Here is an 8,436-nt window from a genome sequence, read left to right as displayed (position 1 = left end):
GTAAAACATCTCAGCAGCTCTGCTGTTCTTCCTGCCCCTCTGTTTGGTGCTTGGCACTTCACATCAGTGAAGGTGATGCTACGTGGCTTAAACTGAGGTGATGGAATGAAAATTGGGCTTTCAAACTTAACACCCTTTTTTCTATTCCAATGTTCATAAAAACCGATTTTATCCTCAGGATTGCACTGAAGAAGTACTAAAAAATCCAATAAAAAGTTGAAAAGGTGAATCCTGTGAGTTAAAAATCACCAGCACAATTGCTGTCAAGGTAGAGCAAGCTCTGTAGGTAGTAGTAACAGCCTTCCTTTAACTCCACACAGGAAAACAATCTTTAGCATAATGATCTGGAAAGAGTTCTTTGGAAGCAATCGAAAATATGGATGTTTAGCTCTCTTGGGAAAGACAGCCTAGAGAGACCTTCACTGGAAAATGTCTGAAACAGAGGTTTGAGTACTGCAAATATTGTGGGGTGTGGTGGGGATGCAGGCAGAGGTCAAGCTGCAGGTCCATTTCAAGACACAATTTCATTCTGCATCAGTGCTGTTGATTTACTCTGGGTTTTGTAAATCATTCCCCTGTAGAAAAACAGGCACTCCTGAGCAGTGTTGTTGCAGCATTAGTGGGAAAATGCTGCCTGCAAACACAGAGGCTGTCTAGGCTGGCAGGTGAACCCTTGATCCATCTCTCAGCCCCAGGATGGCTCAGCTCTGGAGCCTCACTCAGCCCTAAATCCTGCCAGCCCTGTGGATTACCCATGTTCTGCCCAGCTGCCCAAGGGAATTGGAATGGGAGGCATACAGAGAGCATGGCTGGCTGGAAAGTGCCCCATGCAGCACACAGGGATGGAAAAGCTTTCATTTCTGTCATTCCTGGGATGAAGGGGGATGCTGTGAACCCTTCCCTGCCTTTACCTGTTCTGGAGCTCTTGGCAAGGACCTGGGAGAAGGAGGCTGAGTGTCCTGTCCTGCCTTGCATGATCTCAAACCCAAATCACAGAGTCTGGGTGAAAAGGAGAAAAGAGGAAGAGATTTTGGGAACTTTGGCTTTTGACTTCAGACATGTGGGGGACCAGAGAGACAGAAAAAAGCAACACCACCTGAAGCCACAGTCCATGCCATCATGTGAAGAGTGTCCTTGCTCTGGCACTTGTTTTTCAGGTTATACAACTGCAAACTTATTTATAATACATACCTATATTTACTTTATACATCTAATATTTACTTTAAACATTTTGCATTTACATAACACATCTACTGTGAGGGTGGGGGGGCCCTGGAAAAGGTTGTCCAGAGAAGCTGTGGCTGCCCTTGGACCCCTGGAAGTGTCCGAGGCCAGCTTGGATGGGGATTGGAGCAACCTGGGTGTCCCTGCCCATGGCAGGGGGTGGCACTGGATAAGCTTTAAGGCTCCTAAAAAACCTAATCCATTCTGTGATTCCACACTCTAGTCCTTGAAGAAGAGATCAATATCTTTGTCCCCAGCCTGAATTCAAACCCTAACCCTCTTCTTATGGAGTGCCCTAATGGCTTCACACCACAATTATCTCCCCTTTTCACCTTTTCTGGGTGATCTACACTCAGTTCATGTCTGTAAAAGAAAACTTTTTACAAAATGGATGGGGAACTCTACCTTGCAGGATGTGACTCTCTCCTTGAGCACGGGGTTTGGAATCCAGGTGATGAGAAAAGACAAGCACTTGATCTGCTCTGTTTCCTGCAGGTGCTCTGATAACAGAGCTGGCTTGTAAATACAAAGTGGCAACAACCTGCTGTGCAGTGGAAAACTGGAATAACTCTCTGCCAAGCTCTGCAAAGAGAGTTCCTACTTTCAAGAGAACAGATAGTGTTTGTCAGTCCTAAACAGGAATGATTTCCCTACCAAAAAAAAATATCCTCTGAGGGATGTGGGGAAATTAAATAAACTGTTGCCTTCTGCCTTTTCCTCCATGCAGAATCTGATGGGTTTTTGCTCAGGATGCTGCTTTTTTGAAATCCCTTGTTCTGATGTGCATCACAAGCAGCACAGCCCATGGGGCTGCTCCAGAGCCCCGCATGCTGCTCTGCCAGGCCAGGTGCTGATCTCCTGCAGTGCTTCTTGCTCTGCATCTGTGTTTTGTTACTACAACAAATGTTTACAGCAACATAAAAGCAAATATTTACATTTTTCCCTTTCTTTCTATTTCTTTTTTTTTTTTTTAATCAAAAAGAAAATACATAAATTGTTTCCAGTTGTTTGGCTTTCACATATACTTATTCCCCAACATTTTGGGACTTTTGCCTCAAAGTCTTCCAGAGGGTTTTGATTTTGAGTTGATTTTGAGTTGATTTTGATTTTGACAAGATTTTGAGTCTTTGCAGTGTGCCCTGGCTGGGATAGAGTTAATATTCTCCCCAGTAGCCAGCATAGTGCTGTGTTTGGGATTCAGTGTGAGAATGATGCTGATAACACACTGATTTTTAGCTGCTGCTGAGCAGTGTTTGCACTGAGTCAAGAACCTTCCAGCTTGTCCCACTGCCCTGCCAGAGCTGGCTGGGGGCACAAGAAGCTGGGAGGGGGCACAGCCAGGGCAGGCTGATCCTGACTGTCCAAAGGGATATTCTAAACCCCAGGGCATCATGGTGTGTGTAGACAAACTGGGGAAAGCTGGCCTGGGGCCTCTGGTTGGGAATTGGCCGGGCATCAGTCTGTGGGTGGTGAGGAACTGCATTGTGCATCACTGCTTTACTATATCCTCATTATATTATTATTTATCATGTCATATTGTGATATTATTATGTTGTAATATAATAATAGTAATATATGGATTATTATTATTATTATTATTATTTTCCCTTTATTTTCTGTTCTGTTTCACCATTTTTATCTCAACCCACAAATTTCACTTCCTTCCCAATTCTCTCCCCCACCCCACTGCCGGCAGGGAGTGTGTGAGCAGCAGGTCACAGAGCTAACAAGGAAGCCAAATTTCTGACCTCTCTGTTCATTAATGTATTCAACTATGGCCTATTATACCTCACACTGAGAGGGAAAACTCAGTTCCACAGAACCTCTGCATGGCTCGAGGGGAACAAGTTTCAGCTACCTCAGCTAAATGTCAGAGGGACTGAGCCAAGGTCCACCAACCTCAAGGAGAAGGTTTTTTACCTTGACTTCAGTGAGCTTTAGATGGGGAATTAAGCCTACCTGCTGGAACCAATAGTAAATTTTCAAATCCTTCTTCAAACCCATCACAGGGGAAGAACAAAGTCCCAGAGCATGTTAATGAGAATTGAGTGCACTTGGAAAAGCTGTTTATATTGGACTCTGCTCTCTTCAGACATCTCATACTTTCTGTAAGACATTCTCTTTCATTTCCATCTTCAGCTGCAGCTCAGTTGTAATATCTGAGGCCCTTTTGCCCCTTGCTCCACTTGTTATGTTCCTGTTTCAAAGACAAGCTCTGTCTGCACCTTTTTTATATTAAAGGTCACAGTCAAAGTTTGAAAGCTGGCCTGTAAATTCCTTCTGGTGGAAAGTGGTTCTTTGTTAAGGTAAAGATAGAGAAATAACGAGTTCTGTGATTCAGGAACCACTTTCAGTGCATCTTTGGGACTTTCACAAAATTCTAGATTCTGTAATACAGCCATGTGTAGGACAAAACAAGGAGACAAATTAAATTGAGGGCTGGATGACTGTGAGAGGTAGAAAAAAGTCCCATCCCTCAGCTGTCACAAACACCCCAAACCCACAGACATTCAGAATTTTTTTAATCTGAAAATTTTCTAAACATCCCAATTCTCTGTTCATGTTTATGAGCAAATTACTTCTCTCAAGGGGAAGAGCATGGTTGCCAGTACCTATTTCAAATTTAATTCCCACCTGAATCCCCAAATTACTTGTCAACATTCTTCTTCTGACTCTGCCTGAGGGCCTGAGTGGTTTACACAAAACACCCAGGAATTTGTGCTGAATCCAGGTCTGGGAGTTGTTCTCCTGAAGCAGGAAAGCAGAGAGCAATCTCACAGGTTTGCAGTGTGAACAGGAGATCAAAGCACTTGAGCAGAAAAAAGAACCCTACAAATAACCCCATTGAATCCAAAATGGAATTGCTACAGCACTTCTCCAGGTTCAATTTCATTCTCTGCTCGAAGGGACTCAAACTTTCATCTCCTCTGAGAACACTCTAAAACCACCAGGGTATAAGTGGAGAAACAGAGCACAGTAAGAAAGGACATGTTTGCAATTCCTCTCACTCAACCTTGCCTTCACGGAGTAAAGAGCCCAAAATTATCAGGGTGTATTTTCCTAAGGGGTTGAAATTTTTTTTTTGATGCTGAACTACCCTGTGATCCAAAGAAAACTCTAATTTCACGAAACAATTTAAGATCCAGAAGGAATCATAGAATGCCAGAATGGTTTGGGTTGGAAGGGACCTTCAAGATCATTTCATTCCACTCCCCTGCCACGGACAGGGACACCTTCCACTATCCCAGGTTGCTCCAAGCCCTGTCCAACCTGGCCTTGAGGAATGAGTGGCTGCTTTTTCTGAGGTTTCTCAGCACAGAAAATACACCAGAATGCTATGATATCACAAGGATTCAGTGAAAGCTTCAATGGCTCTGTCCAGTACCCACATCTGGTGGCTGTAGGACAAGATGCAGTGGTTTTAAACTGAAAGGGGATAGATTTACATTAGCCAGTGGGAAGAAATTCCTTGTGTGAGGGTGGTGAGGCCCTGGCACAGGTTGCTCAGTGGATGCCCCATCCCAGGAACTGTTCAAGCCAGGTTGGATGAAGTTGCCCTGATATTATTTTGGGGTTGGGGTCTGGCCTGGGGAGCATTTTATTTATCTACATTAACTTTAAACCCCTTTTCACAGCCAAACCAGCAAATATGGGCTTAGCATGCTCAAGAGTTGGGTCATGTGGGAAAGAAGAAGAATTTTTCTGGAGAAGATCCGTGAGGCTTCTTCTGTCCTGGACCCCAACCAGAGCAGCTGCCATGCACCTGGCTGTTCAAGAACCACTCAGGCCAGGGGATGAGCCAAAAGACTGTCCACAGGTCTAAAGTAAATTGCCAGCGTGCTGCCGTCCTCACCGTTTGTATCAGAGTAAAGTGCTGTGCTTAAATTTTTTGCAGGGTTGAAGGATTACTCAGATACACTTTCCCTAAATTTATGATTCCCTTGCATGGAGAACTAAGAGAAAATGAGCTTAAAGCAGAAAAAGAACTGAGGTGATGAGTAATTCCTGCTACAAAATGAGAAAGCAATAGCTGTTCCCACTCTCATGTTTTGCTCTGTGGGTTTCCTCGACAGGGCGGAATTAAACCCCCAGCCGTTCTGCCTAACGATGATAGCCACAAAATGAGTTTCTTCAGACTGGCACTTGCAATTAAATTCAACTGAAGGTCTGACATGGATAATGAAACCATGGAAAAATGCAGTTCCCTGAGCCCTAAACCACACAAACACACATTGATGGAATCAGAGGCAAATGAGCCAAATTCCTGATAGGACACACAAAGACATAAACACCAACAAGCACGTATTTTCCATGGTGGTTTGTTGTGCTAAAGAGGATTTGAATTCTTCAGACATTCTACACAGATATTTGAAAATAAATGGAAGTGGTGTTTGTAATGTCAGTCATCATGAGAAAAATAAAATTGCCAAACAACTGACAGAATAATTTAAGAGGGAGGCAAAATTGATCAAGGAGGTTTTCTATCCTTGGAAAGCAATGGGATATGTGTAAGGCCATGTCTGTGTAGGATTATTAGATGAAGAAGTAATAATACACTCTGTTATCCCACGATGCTATGGATCCAACACAAAGCCTATTAAAGTCTATGCAAATGTTTCCATTATACTCTGTGGCCTCCCTGCTGATCCACGAGAAAATCTGATTACAAGTTCACGAAAAACAAATATTCCCTCTCCCAAAAGTAGCTTATTCATGGAATCATAGAATAATTAATGCCGGAAAAGCCCTCTAAGATCATTGAGTCCAACCATTTCCTCAGCACTGCCAAAGCCACCCCTAAACCATGTCCCCAAGTGCCACATTTATGCTTTTCTTGAACATTTCCAGTAACTTCCCTGGGCAGCCCATTCCACCTGAATCTGCCCTTTTTGAGCACATGCATTGGGAAAACATAATTACAGCGCTGGGATAACCCAGGATTTGAATGGATCTGACTGAGATATGCTGGCAAATGGACTCTGCTCCACAACTTTGAATTTAATTTGTGCAGGTGAAGGTAAAAATCATTAGCTGTTGACAAATAACTGTAGGTCTACATGAAAATGAGCTCAGTGGTCTCAGTGCAACTCCTACATCATAATCTGCTAATAATTCTTACACCTTCTTGGTCTCCAAGCACCTTGTAATCTTTATAATGGGTTTATAATACTTTTGTGAGACAGAGAGGGGCTATTTCATCCATCTTCACAGGTGGGGAAGATGGCTCATGCTAATAGGTCTCCACAAATCAAGGGATGGCTGTGGAAAAGGCTCTGGGATTCAACCAAGCAGCATCTCGGATAACTTGTGCCTAGTTTTTCCTGTACAAGACAGAGAAACTCCAGCAGACTAAACCATGAGATGACACAAAGTAGAAAATGTGTAGGAGATCAGTGGGTTTAGGTGCCCCGTATGTTCAATTGCAATGTTTTCCTTGGGTTTTGTCATCGTTTGAGCAACATGGAGCTCACCAGTGTTCACAAAGGATATAATCCAGCCTCTTTCAAGAAATTCCCAGGGAGTTTCCCGGAATCAAGGCTGATTTTCCAGTCAAAGACGTTGTGGCCACCGTGTGTCCCTTAGCCTGGGTGACTTTGCTTGGTGCTTGCTCAGCTGTCAATCTGACGCTGCTCGTAATTCTAATTATGAATAAAGGAATAAGGGAAGATCCATGTGCCATGTTCCCAGCATCACTCCACTGGCTGACAGGAGCCTGGAGAAATTCACTGTGTCTGTGTCAGCCCCGCTCACTGAGACAGCAAGATCAGACTTGACAAATCAGCAAGTTGCCATATCAAGGCAAAGAAGACTCAAGGACATGGAATGTTCAAGGCCAGGCTGGATGGGGCAAGGAGGAATCCAGTCTAGTGAAAGGTGTCCCTGCCCATGGCAGAGGGGTGGAACCGGATGAACTCTGAGGTCCTTTTCTGCCAAAACCATTCTTTTGCAATGTTTCAGTTTTTCTTCATCTTATTTTATTTTTTTACAGTATTTTTACTTCATTAGACCCTGGAAAGCAGCATAGTGCTCTCTCCCACTTGTTGTCATTTATGGATCTATTGCTTGAACTGTTCATGCAGAGAGATTATTTTTCTCTCTGTAGATCAGGAGAAATCTGTTGTCTAATGCTTACAGGACCAGGAGCAATGATGCTTTTATTGGGATAGCCATGTCCTGGAAACACTTCCAGAAAGAAAATCCTCTGAAGAAAGTCACATCAGGAGCAAATTTTATTCTATTTGTATTTACTGTACTATTCAAGGCAAGACTGAGAAGGCATGGGAGACTGAGCCATACCGAATTTATCAGTGGTGTCTGAAACCCCATGGAACCCCTGCTTGGCTGCAGTAGGATGATCCCTTGTACCATCTCTGGGCCCTCACTTTGCACTTAAACAGAGCATTTCAGCAACTTCACCTGCTGAAAGTGGGGTTTAAGTTAACTTTAAAGTCTGAGTCATTTCTGCTCTTTTGGAATCAGCATCTCTCAGTGTTATTTTACTCACAGATTGTGCACCTGACATCTGGTCTGACCAAGGGTGGCCAGTTTGTGCATATTTTATGCTGCAGTGCTGTCAAATTCTAATGAGAAGTGACAGGATTCCTCTATATTATTTCTATTACTGTTTCCTTCTCCCAGCTCTAGTCCCTTTCCCATTTTTTTCCTTCATCCTGAGCTTTGTCAGCCTCTCTTCTGCCCTGTGCTATACCTGTTATTTTGAGTTATGTCCATCCTCTGTAATTGCTTCTGAAAGGCTGAAGGTAAACACAGAAGAGCAGACTGATAAACAAATGCTGTAAGAAAGCCAAGTATAATAAAAGATAGCAGCATGGAGCAATATTGGGAGTAGGATGTAATTTTAAAGGTCAATAATGCGCCAAGGAAATTTTGCCTGGAGCACAGCTCGCATTGATAACAGAGAGCTGCTATCTTAGGATGGCTTGGCTGCTAAATGAGTTTAACAATCTACCTCTGAGTTTGTCTTCCTATCTCCCATTGCTTCAGGTTCTTCCTTTCTTTCTTTCTTTCTTTGTTTCTTTGTTTCTTTTTCTTTCTTTCTTTCTTTCTTTCTTTCTTTCTTTCTTTCTTTCTTTCTTTCTTTCTTTCTTTCTTTTTCTTTCTTTCTTTCTTTCTTTCTTTCTTTCTTTCTTTCTTTCTTTCTTTCTTTCTTTCTTTCTTTCTTTCTTTCTTTCTTTCTTTCTTTCTTTCTTT

The 8,436-nt window shown here is 42.9% G+C and overlaps 1 long non-coding RNA gene across 1 annotated transcript in view; it reads right to left on the bottom strand.

The window, feature by feature from the left end:
- Window positions 1–4,376: 4,376 nt before the first annotated feature.
- Window positions 4,377–8,436, bottom strand: part of LOC121676797 — a 7,305-nt gene continuing 3,245 nt past the window's right edge. The window contains exon 2 of the long non-coding RNA XR_006020602.1: window positions 4,377–4,494. This is a non-coding gene — a long non-coding RNA (uncharacterized LOC121676797). The remainder of the gene's footprint in view (window positions 4,495–8,436) is intronic.

The sequence above is a fragment of the Corvus kubaryi genome, unplaced genomic scaffold, assembly GCF_017639235.1.
Source record: "Corvus kubaryi isolate FWS band 111438036 unplaced genomic scaffold, C.kubaryi_AGA036_p1.0 split1-131, whole genome shotgun sequence".
NCBI lineage: Eukaryota > Metazoa > Chordata > Aves > Passeriformes > Corvidae > Corvus > Corvus kubaryi.
The sequence above is the reverse complement of the archived record's forward strand: the minus strand, read 5'-3'. Positions and strand labels throughout refer to the sequence as shown.